The following is a 21,354-nucleotide window of genomic DNA, read 5'->3' as shown; positions in this document are numbered from 1 at the left end:
ATTCTCGCTTTTAAAACGCCCTGCCTTCTCTCTAATCTATGTAAAAAAAACCTCCCCCTATCCCCCTATCCCCCTATTGTGTGTGTGCGTTAAGCTTCCCTGCAAGCTATGTAAAAAAAACCTCCCCCTATTGTGTGTGTGTTTAAATCTGGCTGGCCTGTGTTTCTGAGTGCTGAGTGCTCTGCGTTTAAAGGTCCCGATCACGTGATCGCGGCCTGTAAACCAAGCAGAGCAGAGGGATACCGGCACCCCCTAAAGGGGCCTGTATCTCGGGGGGCACGGGGTCCCCAGACCTGAAACCTGTGCGCTTCAGCTCCGGAGACCCCCTACACATGTACACTATCAATAAAAATGTATTTCAAATGTATTTATTGTCATTTATTTATTTATATTTATTTATTAATTGTGCTGCTGCTGCTGCAAGTCGTAAACTCACACCAAGGGCCAAACACCCCCCTCACCCCCAATAAAAAAAATTCACGCACAGCAGCCCCACAATTAATAAATAAATCTAAATAAATAAATAAATAAATAAAGACATGAAGAGAAATAAATATATACTGTACAGTATATACACTGTATATATATATATATATATATATATATATATATATATATATATATATATATATATACAGTATACATATATACACTGTGTATATATACTGTATATATATATATATATATATATATATATATATATATATATATATATATATATATATATATATATATATATACATACTGTATGTGAGTGAAAAGAGAAAAAAGTAACCCGTATGGGAGCACTCAGGTATGCAATTGATATATTTGTTTATTTATTTGACACAGTGCAAAAAGGGATGAATAAACAGTACATGATTTAAAAACACTTAAAAAAGAGGCATGGACCCTTAAACACTAATGAACAGCACTAGGGAACGACACACACTGTCAACCCTAAACATGAAAAGGATAGTGACTCAAAAAACACTAGGGAGAATCAAAGTGAATCACAATACAGTAGGTTACTGGGTTTAAAGGCACCTACAGTATACAACGCTAAGGATAATGCACACTACAATACCAAAAAGTATTTTAACCAAGCAAGTAAACCAAAATCAATATATACTGTAAGTAACAACCAGAAAAGACAATTTAAAACCAAACTAACCCTTACAATACCAAGGATTACATCTATCTAATTGTAAAAAACCTTATACATTATACACAGCATTGTTTAAAAACCCCTTCCCCCCTAATGTTTGTGTTAAGCAGATTACACTGAAGGGAGAGAGATATAAAGGCCTAAAGCCCCTTCCCCCCCTAATGTTTCTGTTAAGTAGATTACACTGAAGGGAGAGAGATATAAAGGCCTAAAGCCCCTTCCCCCCTAATGTTTGTGTTAAGCAGATTACACTGAAGGGAGAGAGATATAAAGGCCTAAAGCCCCTTCCCCCCCTAATGTTTCTGTTAAGTAGATTACACTGAAGGGAGAGAGATATAAAGGCCTAAAGCCTTACCTGCATTGGTAAACCCTCCCTGCATTGGTAAACCCTCCCTGCATTGATGTCGTGTAGTGTACAGTATGTAAATGTGGGGAGGAGGGGGGCCCAATGTGCATAATGTACTGTGAGGTCTAACCACCCTCACCCCCTACCCACATACTGTACCGTTACCCCCCCCCCCCCCCCCCATCCTGGCCATGGCCCCTCACGCACAGCAGCTCCACAATTAATAAATAAATCTAAATAAATACATGAAGAGAAATAAATATATACTTTATATATAAATGTGAGTTTATAACTAAAATAAAGAATATTATTTCTAGGGGCCCTAGAACAGAAGTTCCCACGCCAATTTCGCGCTCATTGCTCTTTTTTTTGCTCTTTTTTTACAATGTTGCTGGTCTTGCGGCTTTGCAGGATGCAAGCAAAAAGCGCAGTGTATGAAGTCTGGGTGAGCGCTTTCCACATTTGATGCCTACGGCACCTTCCCATTTCTACACACTTCAATACCTGCACAGTTGGTAGCGCTTTCCATCCCAGCTACCATTCTGGATTTTCACCTCTCACAGGCCATTCTTGCCCGAGTCTGTCCTATCAGACAGGGGCATTAACCTGTATCCACACCACCTGGACAATTTCTCTCTGTCAGAGACTTGTGCTATTTATTTTATATATTTTTGTGTAATTATTCATGCAAATTTATGCTCATTTCATATGTGGTTTTCAACATAAAGTGGCTGCTGGGCCTGATCCTAACTCATACAGTATACAGTAGCGCTTCCCTGTTTGTTTGTTTATTGCAAGCAAAAAGCAGTTTGTAGTACTGAGTGTGAGATAAATTACTGTATTTATCAGTGTTGATCAAAGAGAGTTGATCAGAAGGATTCCCCTTATATACAGTACGTAGAATTAATAAAATTGTATTATTTTCCGATATCCGCAGTGATTCTGGTCAACCTGACAGATTTTTAGTAATACAGTATACTGTACTGCAAGACCATGTGTTGTCTACCTTTTACTACAGTATACTGTACTGTATGAATGACAATAGAGTGCTGTATACTTTATAAGGGGAATCCTTCTGATCAATTCTCTTTGATCAATACTGATAAATACAGTATCATATTTATACCCCTTTAGCACCTGTCGTTCCATCCTATGCACCCATTTACTGTACAATGGTGATTGCGGTCGTATTCACGTACTTTATGTGAGATAAATTAACCAGTTCTTTTATTGCTGAAGTCGCCACAAAATACTTTTATTTACAAATACAGTACAATACAATGGTGAAACATTTCAAGTTAACAGCAATTCAAAACATCAACACACAATAATACATACTTTACAGTACTGTATACTGTACTAGTATATTTGGGCCTTGTCTTTGGGGGTTTATTAATGCAATTATTAGGGTGACCTGGCGTTGGAAATACTGACACAGTACAATCCTACAGTACAGCTACACCACCCACCCCCTCCCTTAGAGTTTTTAATCCCTCCCTGGCCAAGCATCAATCGTCTGGCTAATCCAATCCAAGCCATTGTTTTGTTAAACTGGCCCTGGGCTGTTCAGAACAGCCACTGCTTCTAAATTACTGAAAATATACAGGATAAATATACAGTGATGTGAAATAATCCTTTCTGTGTGTCTGAGAGTGTTGAAAGTCACCAGGTCCTCATCTAGTAGAGTACATTCTCGAATACCTTTAGAATAAAAATACAGTATATATAAATATACAGTATAAATATTGCACAGTATACTGTAATGTTAAATAACCCATCCTGTTCTTTTTCCCTTCATACTGTAACAGTATCCTCATTGTGTCTGCGGTACAGTAGTTCATTGAGAGAGGAGAGGTTTTGTGTACATCATTACTGCTGTTTATATACTGTACATTTGACTGCACAAGCAGATTTGACGAACACAAGGCCCCCCCTCCCCTCTGGTGCACCCTTTTTCCTGGAACGACAAGAAAACAAAAACTTTGTTCAGTTACTGTACTGTACTGTATGTGCGTACTGTATTATGGTAGACCTACTGTACAGTAGGTGGCTGGTGCAGCTTTCTCTGGAAAGAAAAAATGGAGCAGTTAGTAGGCAGTTACTGTAGTATGTCAAACTAGTCTACTGTACTGTATACTGGAACTACTGTAAACTCTGACTATTGGGAAAGCTAAAATCTGTGCCATACTTACCTGTATCATAGTGTACCTACTGTACAATACTACAGCACTGTACTACTTTCCTGATGCTTGTCCATTGCGCGCGATGACAATGGGCAACACAGTGGCAATATGGTCTATATATTTATTGCATCGTTCCTCGGTGAGTACATCGTTCCAAAAACTCATTATGGCTGTATACAACTCGTCCTTCTTGGAGGGTTTCGCCACTTTACGGATGTGGTCCTTCAGCTGATGCCAGACCATTTCGATCGGATTGAAGTCTGGTGATCTGTGATTGGAAAGAAAGGACAATTAGTTTAAGAGATACAGTACACAGTAAAAACAGTGGGGAACATATAAATGGGACACGGTCTACTACACTTACTCCGCTGGCGTCTTCACCCAGTTGATGCCGCGCTCAAGGATATGCGCCGTCGACGCGGTGTGCTTGGGATCATTGTCCTGGTAAAAGCGATGACCATTGGGAAAGTCTTGTGTGATGTATCGCACTATCACGGGCACAATGTTGTCTTGGAAGAAATCTTTATTCATGATTCCTATAGCAAGAAAAGAAAAGTGCTCAATAGTACAGTACAGTGCATACGGTAAGGCAACACTAGTCAAGTACAGTGCATTAGGCGGCATTATATTTGAGAAATTGTACCTTCAAAGACGACAATGCATCCCGGTCCACGCCTAGAGATGGCACCCCACACATGCAGCTTCACAGGGTGTTTTGGCCGTGGCTTCAAAGTTATGCGGCCTTTTTTGTGGAACGCAAATCTTGCAAATCTCTCCAGCGACACAGTAGACTCATCAGTGAAGATGCAATCCTGGAAAGTCTCACCGCTGTCGATCCATGCCTGGGCCTGGAGCACTCTTTTGATTTTGTTTGCGTCCCGTATCATGGGGTACGCTCTGTAATGACAATGAATAAAAAATGTTAGCGTCACAGCGCAGTACAGTTTGCAAAACAACATTTTTACTTTACAGTACAGTACCTCCTGTACTGTCCACTACTAACCTCACACGTCCATATTTCCATCCAATTCTGCGTCTCATCTTCTTTATGCTGCTCTCGGATACAGTCAGATTGTGGTTTTCCTGAAGAGTGTTTTTAACCCTTAATGCGCTCCTCTCATCATTCTCCTCACTTATTCTGTCCACCAGAAGAGTAGTCTCCCTACAATGCAAAGAAATTATATTGTGTTATTAATATGCAGCAATATAAAATGTATACTGTATACTGTACATGTAATGTTGTAATATACAGTAAATATAAATATACAAAAAATGTATACTGCTGTACTATAAATATAAATAGACAAAATATACAGTATACAGTACTGTTGTAATATAAATATACTATATAAATATACTGTTGTTATACTGTATCATAATAAATACACATCATATACTGTATATTCCGTTGTCAGATGAATTGCAATATACAGTACCAAAAGTGTATACTGCTGCACAAAAAATATAAATTGACCACACATACAGTACACTACAGTATATACTGTTGTAATATAATAAATATACTATATAAATACGGTATACTGTTGTTATATCATAATAAATACACATCATATACTGTATATTCCGTTGTCAGATGAATTGCAATATACCAAAAGTGTATACTGCTGCACAAAAAATATAAATTGACCACACATACAGTACACTACAGTATATACTGTTGTAATATAATAAATATACTATATAAATACGGTATACTGTTGTTATATCATAATAAATACACATCATATACTGTATATTCCGTTGTCAGATGAATTGCAATATACCAAAAGTGTATACTGCTGCACAAAAAATATAAATTGACCACACATACAGTACACTACAGTATATACTGTTGTAATATAATAAATATACTATATAAATACGGTATACTGTTGTTATATCATAATAAATACACATCATATACTGTATATTCCGTTGTCAGATGAATTGCAATATACAGTACCAAAAGTGTATACTGCTGCACAAAAAATATAAATTGACCACACATACAGTACACTACAGTACTGTATATACTGTTGTAATATAATAAATATACTATATAAATACGGTATACTGTAGATGTACACTACAGTTTTCTATATTTTTTTTGGTTAAGTTTTATAAATACAGTATACTTACGCATTTGTTACCCTTGGTGCCTTTTTGCGGTCTCTGTTTTTTCCTTGTGCATGATAGCACACAGTGCTTGATGGCACAACGAGGCCAGAAGCAGTTAACCAGCGCTGGATATCTGCAATTCGTTGTCCGCTCGTGTACATCTCCTTCATTCTCATGCTGAGATCCTTTGAAATCTTCTTAACAGGCATTGCTGCGAGTACTGTAGAAAGAAATACAAACACAAGAATGTGTATTCGATGTTTAGTCGATGTGTATTCAATGTGCAGTGAATCCACAAAATGGATGGTGTATTTATATGTTAATGACTCACATAACAGACCACCCACTTTCAACACCTGTACCTGGCAGCCATGCATAAAAGGTTGTACACGTTGCATAGCCCACCACTTGCTGATCTTTATCTGAGGCATTGTCCAGATACTGCATTGTGTCTCCCGCTTACATGGAGCATCCCCGGTTCTATGGACGAAAGAATCATCTCACCTCTGCTGTGCCTGCCACACTGAAAAAAAGAAAGGCAGTTACCGTTCCCAAGCCAAAGGCAAAGCGACAGGCTAAGGCCAACAAAGAAAACCTTCTGCTGACCCCAAAGGCTAAGGCTTTTAAAACACGTCAGCCTTATTATGTGAAGAAGAAATACGGTACTGTGCTCGGTTCGCAAGACGCATGGCAGCCAACTCACCGAATCCGCAGACCACTTGCTCCCATATGCTTCGACGACTCTGCTGTAGCTGTCCCGGAAATCTTCAGCCCGGCTTCTCCACCCCCATCTTCTCCGGTTCCATCTGAAGATGCTGCTGCCTCTGAAATCAACGGGTCACTGTCTCCTTTGCTCTTGGACGACTCTGCTTCTCTCCCGGAAATCCAGCGGTCACCTTCTCCATCCCTCTTCCACCACGCTGCAGCTTCTCCTGTACCGGGCATCCCCAGGTCACCTCTTCCACTCTCCATCGATGCCGCTTCTCTCCAGGGAACCCCCATCTCATCCTCCGTTGCACCCATCCCCCCAGATCTCCAGATGCCATGCACAAGCAGCTCGTTGGACCGGATCCTGAATGGGCTAAGTGTGGATCTCCCCGGGAATTCTAGTGTGCTGGCAAAGCTAGATCTGCTTCTGGAGTCGGTGCTACATATGGAGCAACGGCTGGATCAACGGATGCTACATATGGAGCAACGGATGGATCAACGGATGGACAAGATAGAGGCAGACATAGCGGGCATACATTATTTGCTCGGTGTTAATGCCCCTGTTTCCCCGACGCTGGAGCAGGGGGGTGACATGGATGTGATGCATGGTACCTTCGACCCCCTTCCATCACCAAGCACACACCCTCCACCAGAAGATACAGTGTACTATGCTATTGAGGAGGACATGACAACCCCATCTAGACCACGCCAGGAGACAACCCGGCGACCACTACCGGAGGAAAGCTTCCTCCCAGACACCCTACCATTGCCCATCGCCTCAAGTACACCCGCTCCCAAAAGACTTCCTACACCCGCTCGCATACAAACAGTGCCCGACATCTCCCTGTGCGATCTGACACCGGCGCTGAGGGAGAAGTATAGGGTGAGGAGTGCTGGTATACCACACAAGTATGCCTTGATCATATTTAAACACCATGTTCCCTACACATTGTACTGCGAGTGGGTGTTCAAAGTGAACTATGATGGGAATCGCCAAAAAAATGCCCTTCCTGCCAATTTAAGGAAAAAGATTGTGGAAGAAATGCAGCGCTATTACCCTGTTACAGATCCTGTAATGAGAGGCGTTAGAGACTGCATTAATGGCGTTTTGCGCCATGCAAGGCATCGGCCATGGCTGGAAAATGGGGAGGACTTTCAGTGAGACCATACTGTAATGTTGTGCTGTACTGTACAGTACATGTTTTACCCTATAGTACCTGCTGTACTTAAACAAAGGATACTGAATGTTGTTGTGTGTTGCACGGTTTTTGTACTGTATTTGTAAATAAAAGTTTTTAGTGGCGACTTCAGCAATAAAAGAACTGGTTACTTTATCTCACACTCAGTACTACAAACTGCTTTTTGCTGCCAGACTGCAAACCCGCAAGACCAGCAACATTGTAACAAAAGAGCAATGAGCGCGCAATTGGCGTGGGAACTTCTGTTCTAAGGCCCCTATAAATAATATTCTTTATTTTATTTATAAACTCACATTTATAAACCCCGTCACCCACCCCCGCTAAACACAATAAAAAATAATCACACACAGCATCCCCGCAATAAATAAATAAATAAATAAATACAAATAAATACATTTGAAATACATTTTTATTGATAGTGTAGATGTGCAGGGGGTCTCTGGAGCTGAACCGCACAGGTTTTAGGTCTGGGGACCCCGTGCCCCCCGAGATACAGGCCCCTTTAGGGGGTGCCGGTAGCCCTCTGCTTGGTTTAAAGGTCCGATCACGTGATCGCGGCCTGTAAACCAAGCAGAGCAGAGGGATACCGGCACCCCCTAAAGGGGCCTGTATCTCGGGGGGCACGGGGTCCCCAGACCTGAAACCTGTGCGCTTCAGCTCCGGAGAACATCTACACTGTGAATAAAACACACACATCATTAAAGAATCATTCTTTAGCTTAGCGGCTACAGTATGCGCTATGGTAAAGAAGCAGCATTTCTGTCTTTTTAATAATATTGTAGAGTGAGCAGGGGGTTCCCTGAGACAGAAATCTAATCTCAGGGGACCCCCTGCTCCTGCACAATATTATTAAAAGTTCAGAAACGAGGCTTCATTAGCATAGCGTATAGCCGCTAAGGTAATGAAGGGGTTAACGCATAATAACCAATAAATACATTCAATACACTACCCACTACCCATGGCAACCTCCGCTGCTGTACAGTAAAACAGAGAAAAAAAATAACACTTTCAAAGTAATGTCCCCTAACCCCTTAATCACCATAGCGGTTATTAACCGCTACAGTCATGAAGGGGTTAACCCGCCCTCACCCACCACTTGGGACGCCTACTGTACATACCCTCCCACTCTAACCCCCCACCCCGTGAGGCCTAACCACCCTCAACCCTCACCCACTAACTACCCACAAGGGAGGCCTACCCACATACCGTTGGGGAAACACCCCACCCCCACCCCAGTACCCACAATAAAAACAGTACAATCACCCACAATAAACAGCATTCTATTTATTAAATACATTACCCACCCCCTGTGCCCCCCCCCCCCATAAATACAAGATTTATTCTTTTACATTCAGGGTCCATAACGCAGCCCCACGCTAGTCCCCGGTGGGCTGGCAGGGCACCTGGACAGACCTACAGTTTACCAGCAGCATTCCACAGGTTCTGGAGGCCTGCTGGTGGATCCTGCCAGCACCATGGCGCCCAGGTGGTCTCCTTGGGTCACCGTGAGCCTCAATTGGGTCCACACGGTAGGCCCAAGGATGTCTGGGAGCCCCGGGTCAAACCCACAGGTGTCTGCGGGGCCTCAGGTGGTTCCCATGGGGGTCTGGGGAACTCACGGGTGCTCACTACGGGTCCGCGGTGCCCCCACAGAAGTGGGACCACACATCATCATCCCCGCACCTACGGCTCGGAGGTGCCCCCACAGAAGTGGGACCACACATCGTCATGCCCGCAGACTACGGGTCCGCGGTGCCCCCACAGAAGTGGGACCACACATCATCATCCCCGCATGTGTCACCCGTGGAACCACCAGCCTGCTACCCTTTAGGATACCCGAGGATTCCCCGCGGGTGGTCTCCAGAGGTCCCACGCAAAACCACGGAAGTAACCCTGAATGTAAAAAAAATAAACCTGGCCAATACATTCAATACATACACCCTCCCCCCCAACACCTACAGTACAATAATGTGCAAAATAACTATTATCCAGATATGGATAATAGATTAATTGCCCATTATTAAAAACATTAACTAGCATATACAAATAAATAAAGTACTACTGACCTCATCAATACGAAGTGTCCGACGCCAGCGCCTTCCTTCTCTTGCCCACACAAAACATAGCCAAAACCAAGCCAATACATTGCAATTACATTCAGATATCAATTAACCCCTTAAACACCTTATCGGATAATAACCGCAAAGGTAATTAAGGGGTTAAGCCACACAGGCACGATACCCACCCTTCACCCATGAATTTGTACTGTGGCTTCATCATGCAACTATATATATATATACTGTATATATATACATACAGAGAGACAGAGAGAAAGAGAGAGAGAGAGAGATATACAGTATATATATATACACACGTTATATACACACCCATGATAAACCAAATATACAGTACAAATAAATGTAGAAGGGTTATCAAAACCATACTGTTCTACAACCAAACACTTCTCCATACAGACACTACATTAAAAATCAATTTCCTTTAAAAATCCTAACTGATCTCACAATCTACTGTACTGTATATGATCACAAACCAATGAAAAAAGTCACATTCCAAAATGCATAAAATCTATGCACCATACTGTATACATTCTGCAAATTAATCAACGTAAACAAAAATCAATTAGCAATCATTATTTAGATCTCTAAACATTTCACACTCAATCATGAACAATGAAACCATTAACAGATTCACGCCTAGAGCAGAACAATTAAGCCTTTGAAAAAATATAAGTACCGACAAAAATACAACCTTTCCAAACCAAGCCTACAGTACCTACAGTATCCCTGACCTTCCTCAAACACACAATACAATACCAAGGAATAATACATCTATCTAATTTTAAAATACTTTAAACTCACAAAATAATTAAAAACACATCTAATCCAGCTTTTAAAACATCATCATTTCTTACCCTGAATGTATACTGTACAGTATATCTCTCTAGACATATATATTGTACATACATACATACAGTGGCAAGAAATGATATACCACAAAAAAATAAAAATACACAGGTTAAAAAACCTTTTGAAAAAATTAACAAGTTAAATAAAATACATTTCTTTACTGTAGTTCACTTACCATTACTTGCCCCCACCGACTCCCGTTGCCCAGCTTACTCACGAACCAATCCACGATCAGGAACCCATAAAATAATAAACCATTGAAAATAATAAACATTAAACTAAAAATCCAAACCAATCCACGGGTCTTCTACTTGTAATACACCTTCATCTGTATTCTTCTTTCTTCTATCTCCTTCCGGGCGGGGCAGGGCGTGGTCTTCTTTCCATCATCGGCCACGCCCTTGTCTTTTTCCTTCTCCGGAGGTCCTTCCTCCGCGGCGTCTGGCTGCAAAATGAGACGACATAGGCTTTTAAAGGCCTATGACGTCACATTTTGCGTCATGGTTCCCACGGTCCTGATTGGACCGTGAAAACCATGTGTGTTGGCCGATAATAAAAAAATGATGACGTCACTTAAAGGGAATGAAAGCACAGCCAATCAGAATGGCTTTGCTTCAATTGCCTTTAAGTTGACGTCATGAAAAGGCACATGGCCGTGCACACATGGTACTAGAGCCAATCAGAGCGTGGGAACTTTATCCCTACTCTGATTGGCTCTGGTATACCATGTGTCAGGGGCTTGGGGGAGAAAGGATGTGACGTCAATAAGGATAAAGTTCCCACGCTCTGATTGGCTACCGTACCACGTGACAGGTTTTCATTGACGTCACATCCTTTCTCCCCCAAGCCCCTGACACATGGTATACCAGAGCCAATCAGAGTAGGGATAAAGTTCCCACGCTCTGATTGGCTCTAGTACCATGTGTGCACGGCCATGTGCCTTTTCATGACGTCAACTTAAAGGCAATTGAAGCAAAGCCATTCTGATTGGCTGTGCTTTCATTCCCTTTAAGTGACGTCATCATTTTTTTATTATCGGCCAACACACATGGTTTTCACGGTCCAATCAGGACCGTGGGAACCATGACGCAAAATGTGACGTCATAGGCCTTTAAAAGCCTATGTCGTCTCATTTTGCAGCCAGACGCCGCGGAGGAAGGACCTCCGGAGAAGGAAAAAGACAAGGGCGTGGCCGATGATGGAAAGAAGACCACGCCCTGCCCCGCCCGGAAGGAGATAGAAGAAAGAAGAATACAGATGAAGGTGTATTACAAGTAGAAGACCCGTGGATTGGTTTGGATTTTTAGTTTAATGTTTATTATTTTCAATGGTTTATTATTTTATGGGTTCCTGATCGTGGATTGGTTCGTGAGTAAGCTGGGCAACGGGAGTCGGTGGGGGCAAGTAATGGTAAGTGAACTACAGTAAAGAAATGTATTTTATTTAACTTGTTAATTTTTTCAAAAGGTTTTTTAACCTGTGTATTTTTATTTTTTTGTGGTATATCATTTCTTGCCACTGTATGTATGTATGTACAATATATATGTCTAGAGAGATATACTGTACAGTATACATTCAGGGTAAGAAATGATGATGTTTTAAAAGCTGGATTAGATGTGTTTTTAATTATTTTGTGAGTTTAAAGTATTTTAAAATTAGATAGATGTATTATTCCTTGGTATTGTATTGTGTGTTTGAGGAAGGTCAGGGATACTGTAGGTACTGTAGGCTTGGTTTGGAAAGGTTGTATTTTTGTCGGTACTTATATTTTTTCAAAGGCTTAATTGTTCTGCTCTAGGCGTGAATCTGTTAATGGTTTCATTGTTCATGATTGAGTGTGAAATGTTTAGAGATCTAAATAATGATTGCTAATTGATTTTTGTTTACGTTGATTAATTTGCAGAATGTATACAGTATGGTGCATAGATTTTATGCATTTTGGAATGTGACTTTTTTCATTGGTTTGTGATCATATACAGTACAGTAGATTGTGAGATCAGTTAGGATTTTTAAAGGAAATTGATTTTTAATGTAGTGTCTGTATGGAGAAGTGTTTGGTTGTAGAACAGTATGGTTTTGATAACCCTTCTACATTTATTTGTACTGTATATTTGGTTTATCATGGGTGTGTATATAACGTGTGTATATATATATACTGTATATATCTCTCTCTCTCTCTTTCTCTCTGTCTCTCTGTATGTATATATATACAGTATATATATATATAGTTGCATGATGAAGCCACAGTACAAATTCATGGGTGAAGGGTGGGTATCGTGCCTGTGTGGCTTAACCCCTTAATTACCTTTGCGGTTATTATCCGATAAGGTGTTTAAGGGGTTAATTGATATCTGAATGTAATTGCAATGTATTGGCTTGGTTTTGGCTATGTTTTGTGTGGGCAAGAGAAGGAAGGCGCTGGCGTCGGACACTTCGTATTGATGAGGTCAGTAGTACTTTATTTATTTGTATATGCTAGTTAATGTTTTTAATAATGGGCAATTAATCTATTATCCATATCTGGATAATAGTTATTTTGCACATTATTGTACTGTAGGTGTTGGGGGGGAGGGTGTATGTATTGAATGTATTGGCCAGGTTTATTTTTTTTACATTCAGGGTTACTTCCGTGGTTTTGCGTGGGACCTCTGGAGACCACCCGCGGGGAATCCTCGGGTATCCTAAAGGGTAGCAGGCTGGTGGTTCCACGGGTGACACATGCGGGGATGATGATGTGTGGTCCCACTTCTGTGGGGGCACCGCGGACCCGTAGTCTGCGGGCATGACGATGTGTGGTCCCACTTCTGTGGGGGCACCTCCGAGCCGTAGGTGCGGGGATGATGATGTGTGGTCCCACTTCTGTGGGGGCACCGCGGACCCGTAGTGAGCACCCGTGAGTTCCCCAGACCCCCATGGGAACCACCCGAGGCCCCGCAGACACCTGTGGGTTTGACCCGGGGCTCCCAGACATCCTTGGGCCTACCGTGTGGACCCAATTGAGGCTCACGGTGACCCAAGGAGACCACCTGGGCGCCATGGTGCTGGCAGGATCCACCAGCAGGCCTCCAGAACCTGTGGAATGCTGCTGGTAAACTGTAGGTCTGTCCAGGTGCCCTGCCAGCCCACCGGGGACTAGCGTGGGGCTGCGTTATGGACCCTGAATGTAAAAGAATAAATCTTGTATTTATGGGGGGGGGGGGCACAGGGGGTGGGTAATGTATTTAATAAATAGAATGCTGTTTATTGTGGGTGATTGTACTGTTTTTATTGTGGGTACTGGGGTGGGGGTGGGGTGTTTCCCCAACGGTATGTGGGTAGGCCTCCCTTGTGGGAACTGATTGGGTGGTTAGGCCTCACGGGTGGGGGGGGGGGTTAGTGTGGGAGGGTATGTAGGCATCCCGAGTGGTGGGTGGGTGAGGGTGGGTTAACCCCTTCATGACTGTAGCGGTTAATAACCGCTATGGTGATTAAGGGGTTAGGGGACATTACTTTGTATGTTTTAATTTTTGTGTCTGTTTTGCAGAAGCGGAGGGGCCATGGCCAGGATGGGGGGGGGGGGTTAACGGTATGTGGGTAGGGGGTGAGGGTGGTTAGCAATGCAGGGAGGGAGATTTACTGGTAACAGAAACATCTCTCTCCCTTCAATGTACTGTAATCTGTTTAAAGCCCCCTCCCCCCTAATGTGTGTTTCTGTAAAATCTCTCTCCCTTCAATGTACTGTAATCTGTTTAACAGAAACATTAGGGGGGAAGGGGCTTTAGGCCTTTATATCTCTCTCCCTTCAGTGTAATCTACTTAACAGAAACATTAGGGGGGGAAGGGGCTTTAGGCCTTTATATCTCTCTCCCTTCAGTGTAATCTGCTTAACACAAACATTAGGGGGGAAGGGGTTTTTAAACAATGCTGTGTATAATGTATAAGGTTTTTTACAATTAGATAGATGTAATCCTTGGTATTGTAAGGGTTAGTTTGGTTTTAAATTGTCTTTTCTGGTTGTTACTTACAGTATATATTGATTTTGGTTTACTTGCTTGGTTAAAATACTTTTTGGTATTGTAGTGTGCATTATCCTTAGCGTTGTATACTGTAGGTGCCTTTAAACCCAGTAACCTACTGTATTGTGATTCACTTTGATTCTCCCTAGTGTTTTTTGAGTCACTATCCTTTTCATGTTTAGGGTTGACAGTGTGTGTCGTTCCCTAGTGCTGTTCATTAGTGTTTAAGGGTCCATGCCTCTTTTTTAAGTGTTTTTAAATCATGTACTGTTTATTCATCCCTTTTTGCACTGTGTCAAATAAATAAACAAATATATCAATTGCATACCTGAGTGCTCCCATACGGGTTACTTTTTTCTCTTTTCACTCACATACAGTATGTATATATATATATATATATATATATATATATATATATATATATATATATATACAGTATATATACACAGTGTATATATGTATACTGTATATATATATATATATATATATATATATATATATATATATATATATATATACAGTGTATATACTGTACAGTATATATTTATTTCTCTTCATGTCTTTATTTATTTATTTATTTATTTAGATTTATTTATTAATTGTGGGGCTGCTGTGCGTGAATTTTTTTTATTGGGGGTGAGGGGGGTGTTTGGCCCTTGGTGTGAGTTTACGACTTGCAGCAGCAGCAGCACAATTAATAAATAAATATAAATAAATAAATAAATAAATGACAATAAATACATTTGAAATACATTTTTATTGATAGTGTACATGTGCAGGGGGTCTCCGGAGCTGAAGCGCACAGGTTTCAGGTCTGGGGACCCCGTGCCCCCCGAGATACAGGCCCCTTTAGGGGGTGCCGGTATCCCTCTGCTCTGCTTGGTTTACAGGCCGCGATCACGTGATCGGACCTTTAAACCAAGCAGAGGGCTACCGGCACCCCCTAAAGGGGCCTGTATCTCGGGGGGCACGGGGTCCCCAGACCTAAAACCACCGCGGTTCAGCTCCGGAGACCCCCTGCACATCTACACTATCAATAAAAATGTATTTCCAATGTATTTATTGTCATTTATTTATTTATTTTTTGGCGGCTGCTGTGTGTGTGTATTTTTTTATTGTGGGTAGCGGGAGGGTGGGTGAATGGGGTATTCGCCCCAACGATGGTTGGGGAGGGCTTGCGGGGGGGGGGGGGGGGTGTGGTAGCGGGAGGGCTTAACCCCTTCATGACCGTAGCGGTATTAACTGCTACGATCGTGAAGGGGTTAAGTGCACCCGCAACCCCCCCCCCTCCCGCAAGTCCTAAACTCACACCAAGGGCCAAATACCCCCCTCACCCATCCCCACTACACACAATAAAGCGGGCACGGTGGGTTAACCCCTTCATTGCCTTAGCGGCTATCCGCTATGGTAATGACGCAGCATTTTCCGTATTTTTAATAATATTGATCAGGAGCAGGGGGGGGGGGGGGGTTCCCTGAGCATTAATCATTAATTTCTGGCTCAGGGAACCCCCTGCTCACTTTACAATATTATTAAAATAATGCTTCTTTACCATAGCGCATAGACGCTAAGGTAAAGAACGAGTGTTTATTTATACTGTATATTGTATGTGTTTTATTGATAGTGTACATGTGCAGAGGGTCTCCAGAGCAGAAGCGCACAGGTTTCAGGTCTGGGGACCCCGTGCCCCCCGAGATACAGGCCCCTTTAGGGGGTGCCGGTATCCCTCTGCTCTGCTTGGTTTACAGGCCGCGGTCACGTGATCGGGGCTTTTAACGCAGAGCTGGATACCGGCACCCCCTAAAGGGGCCTGTATCTCGGGGGGCACGGGGTCCCCAGACCTAAAACCAACGCGGTTCAGCTCCGGAGACCCCCTGCACACCTACACTATCAATAAAAATGTATTTCAAATAATTTTTAATGTGTGGATGTTTGCGCAGAGAGAGAGCAGCGGATCTCTCTCTGCTGCAAACACATCTCGCCCCCGCCGCCCATACAGTACTGTAGTATCATTTATGTATGTGCATATACAGTACAGTACAGTACTGTATGTTAGGGCTTACAGGGGTTGTTGTTATACAGTATATATACAGTATATACTGTATATATATATATATACTGCATTACAATTCATTATAGGGGACGGCTTCACAGAGAATAGCTCGCAAGCGCCACCATGTGTATTTTGACGGCATTGCAGTATTGTAACCAGCCGGAATAAAAAGCTTAAATTCCTGCCGGAAAATAACGCAATGCACTCTGGCTGAAAAATATCAGAAACCTGAATACACCCGAGTATACCCGAATTCGCGGGACTAGCCGTGCTCGAATAAAGTGTGTCGCCAGTGTATCTTGCATTTCTCTGGCTTTGACCCCTGCTTGTCCGGACTACTCTGCTCTCTGGTATCCCTGTTAACCCTTCTACGCATACTACCTCGCTTACCTCTGGCTTCCTAGGACCTGGCTTACCCTCTGACGAGTCTACCCTCTGGACTCCTGAACATTGGCAAACGGACACGACTATTCTTACGGACATCCCCAAGTGTTGCAAGTATACTCTAACAAATCTTCCAACAGGCCCAGCAACGCTATACCACACTCCGGGCTCGCTCCCACTGCTGTGGGTGTGTGGTATCATACCGTTCCCACCTCAGTACTGGGGTCTAGCTTGGTCTGCGGGCATACAGGCGTGACAAGGAGAGACTGACGAAATAATATTGCTGAAATGAAGATACTATTGATATATTACTGAAATGGACTGGGGGGTCTCTGGAGAAGGATTGAAAGCGATGTTCAGTTTCCATTTTGTAATATCTGTTGTCTTCAGTTTCCATTTTGTGTGTAGGAATGTGTGTCAGGTATAGATGGGGGTTACGCTTCTAAGTAGATTTACGACTGTGACTAAATTAACGCCCACATTCTAGTGATAGTGTATACCAGGTACCTATTCATAGCTATTTTGAGGCCAGTTCTAACTAGGTTTAATTAGCTATAAGATGATTGGTTTAAGAATTAAGGAGTGGTTAGTATAATCTGCCAAGCAACACATACCGAAAATATATAAAAGAATCTGCTTGGACACTCCCTGGCAGAGAGTCTTATAGACTTTTGAATGTGTATGATCATACTTTGAAATAAACTACTTATTATCAAATGAATCCCGTTTGTCAGTTTGGAACATTGACATCCGCTACCCACCCAGAATACCTAACCACACTCCCCAGGGCAACTTCCCAGCCCTCTACCCATTGATTGGCACAGTGGAACCAAACACATCAAAAAACCAAGCACCAAAAATACACAACAATTAAATAAAAACAATAACCAAAAATACAAAATATAACAATTATATAAAAACAAGCCATAAAAATACAAAACAATTAAATAAAAACAGTAACCAAAAATACAAAACGTAACAATTAAATAAAAACAAGCATTTGCCAAAAAATGCATTGCTTGTCACTGCGTTTATCTATAGCCCGAAAGGGGCATAAATAAACACATTGGCAGTCAATGGGCAAACTAAAAAAAAAATACAATTAAATAAAATACAATAAATGTTTTTCTTACCATTGATGTCTTCACCCCCGCCCTACATGAGCACCAGCTCTTGACCCAATGATCCCCAACAGCTGATGCACAGAAGTCTGTGATCAAATCTTGATTGAAGAGACATCTCCCCGGTGAGTTATTCATTCTTTTCTTCTTTTTTTCATTATTTTCCTCTTTCTTTTCTTTTCTTCTGTCTTCCTTAGTTGTAATCCAATGGGGCGGATGTTGTCCCGTCGGCTTCTTAAGGTCAAATGACACAGAACAGACCTTATAATAACCCTTTCATTGTTTTTATTTCATTGTTATGTTTGTATTTTTGGTTATCGTTTTTATTTAATTGTTTTGTAATTTTGGTGCTTGGCTTTTTGATTTGTTGTGTATTTTTCGTGCTTGGTGTTTTGATTTGTTGTGTATTTTTGTTGCTTGGTTTTTTGATTTGTTGTGTATTTTTTGTGGATTTTTTTTGATTTGTGTGTAGTTTTGCTGCTTGTTTTTTTGTTGTTACCCATTGACTGCCATAGTGTTAAATCATGTCCATATTATTTGGGCATGGTGTTTCACTGTGCCAATCAATAGGTAGATGGTGGGGGTAGATGCCCTGGGGATGGTGGTTATTGGTAGATTGCCCATTCATTGCTATAGTGACAAACCATGGCCATATTATAGCCATGGTTTAAAACTGTGTCAATCAATGGGTAGCAGGGGTGGGATAGTTCAGGGTGGGTAGTTAGGCTTCCCGGGTGTGTAGCAGGCGGGGGGGGGGACTTAATCCCTTACTTACTATAGCAGTTACTAACCGCTAAGGTGATCAAGGGGTTAGTGGCCATTAGTTTGTTTTTTGATTGTACTGTTGCTGCCAACGGAGGACATGGACGTGAAGGACGGTGATGAAGACAGCCTTCATCCTGGCAGGCGTAAGTAGAACTTTTATTTACTTAATGCTGGCTGGATAATGTTTTATTTTTATCGGTCAAATGAGCTATTATCCAGATCTGTATAATACTTAACACAATGTCCTTTCTGGCCTAAAACAAGACGTAACCTAACATTATTGAGCTAACTTTGGTTAGAGCCTCAGCAAGTCAGTAATGGACATCTGTTGATCTGGGCATATGTCAGAGACATTGGCACAGTCTGCATGCTTTGTTACTCCAGCCTGTTTCTTTATCCTGTTCTTCTAATATCACTTTATGGTTGGAGTGCATATCTATTATTGAATAGCATTATCCCCATTGGTGGATCTATATTGGAGATAAGGAACAAGCCTCTATTTTTATACTAGCCTGAGTGAGTGTGCCTTGTGATTTGTAATCGTGTTCTTTGTTTTTCCTAGCGCACCAACACTAAGGCAAATCAATTCCCACAATGCACTGAGTGACATTCATTTTATGTTGTTTATGTACTTTCACCATAAGGTTAAGCAATTGCTACCATTAAGCAAGATGAAATTGCATTACCTTAATGAAATGCACTTTACTGATAAAGAAGAATGTCACTTTCACAAGTGGAAGCTCTGTTAGCACATTTTTACAAGAGAATTCCCAAAATCATATCTTAATTGCTTAGGCAGCTGTAGTTTACATAACGAGCAAACAATGCAAAGTTTTTTTTCTCCTATTTCCTTTGTCAGCTGACTGAACGTTAGTATGCATGGTGGACCTTTTTTCGGTCTTTTATTACTTGATTGCAAATCATTCTTCATTGCTGCCCAAATTTATGGAAGGACATTGCTCCCTGAGGTGCCATATCCTTTCAGGTCTGTAACTGAACATGACTGATGGTTCCAGTGTAACAGTTGCTTATTACGACGCTCACTGAGCTATGATTGCTCCAATACTTTATGTTGGCAGATGTGTTTCCCTTGGAACAGCATCTCTGAGACAGAGGTCATTGATCAAACCCCCCTCTGGCTGTTCCATTATGTGCAAATTATAGCTAAAAGCAGAGGCTGATAGGGAGTGTGCGTACTCATTCTAGGCTCACTCGAAAGGGTGGGGGCGAGGGGCTAATGTAATGAAGCAGAAAAAACCTAACTAGATTGGAACATTGTTTTTATTACATGAATTAACCAATGTCAGTGCTGGATGGCAAACAACATTGCTGAAAAGATTAGAGTAAAAAATTACATTTGGATTGTTATGAAAATGACACAATTTTTTTTTTACCATTTTTACCGTAATAGTTCATATTTATTTATGTGTCTTTGACTGAAACAAATACTGCAGTTTTCCATTAAAAAAAAAAAAAAAAAACTGTATAGGCATTTGCTTGCAAGCAGTGACGGTGGAGATGCTTGTGTGTATTTTGCAATTAAGATGTTGAACAAAAGGACAAGCAGCTTCCCTTGAGCTGTAAATGAAGAGAAATATGCTGCTGATATTACACCAGTCTCTATTTGCCAAAACGGACATGCCATAGGTTCATATATTTCATGTTGACAATAACGGTTAAAAGAGATAGTTATTTAGAATTTTTACCCCCAATCAAGCTGAGAATGTCAAAGTATTAACCAGATGTTAGAGGTTTCTCTTCAGTTGTGCATATTTTTTAAACCTTTTGTAAATTGGCAAATCTGCTGTAACTGGGGCAGATTAACAATCGTAAGTTATCTTTATAAGAGAAATAACTTCTAATAGGGCCATGGATTTTTTTTTTTTTTTTTTTTAGGCAATCGGCCTATTGTTTTTTTTGCACCTTTTTTAATGGCTGGGCATTGTCTCGTTTTTAGGATTGCCATTGAGTGCTAATATGGCTATCTTGGCTCCCATTGAGAGGGCCTAATTAGTCACACTGAGGGCCTCATTAAGAGGCAAAATGGCTACTCGTATTCAGTAAGCCTCGATAAGTGCTCGATAACGGCCTCTATCGCAGCAACATTTTATGATCCAAAGAAACTCGCCAATTGAGCGGAGTCCAGCCGCTTATCGACCATTTCCTGAAGGATCATAAACTCGCGCGATGCTATTACCCGCGAGTCGGCTGTCGCGGCCTATTGCAGCCCTAAAAGGTGATCTTCCCCCCAAATCCAATTCACCTCAAAATTTTGGTAGATTGGTGGGGAGATGCCTCGATGAGCTGCGATGTGTCGGGACTTAGAAAAAATCAGGCCCCTTTCCTGCCTCGGATTGATGCCGGGGGTCTCCGGAGCTGATAACCATTAATACCAGCACCGGAGCCCC

The sequence above is a fragment of the Ascaphus truei genome, chromosome 1 (genome assembly GCF_040206685.1).
Source record: "Ascaphus truei isolate aAscTru1 chromosome 1, aAscTru1.hap1, whole genome shotgun sequence".
NCBI lineage: Eukaryota > Metazoa > Chordata > Amphibia > Anura > Ascaphidae > Ascaphus > Ascaphus truei.
This window is presented reverse-complemented; position numbering follows the sequence as displayed.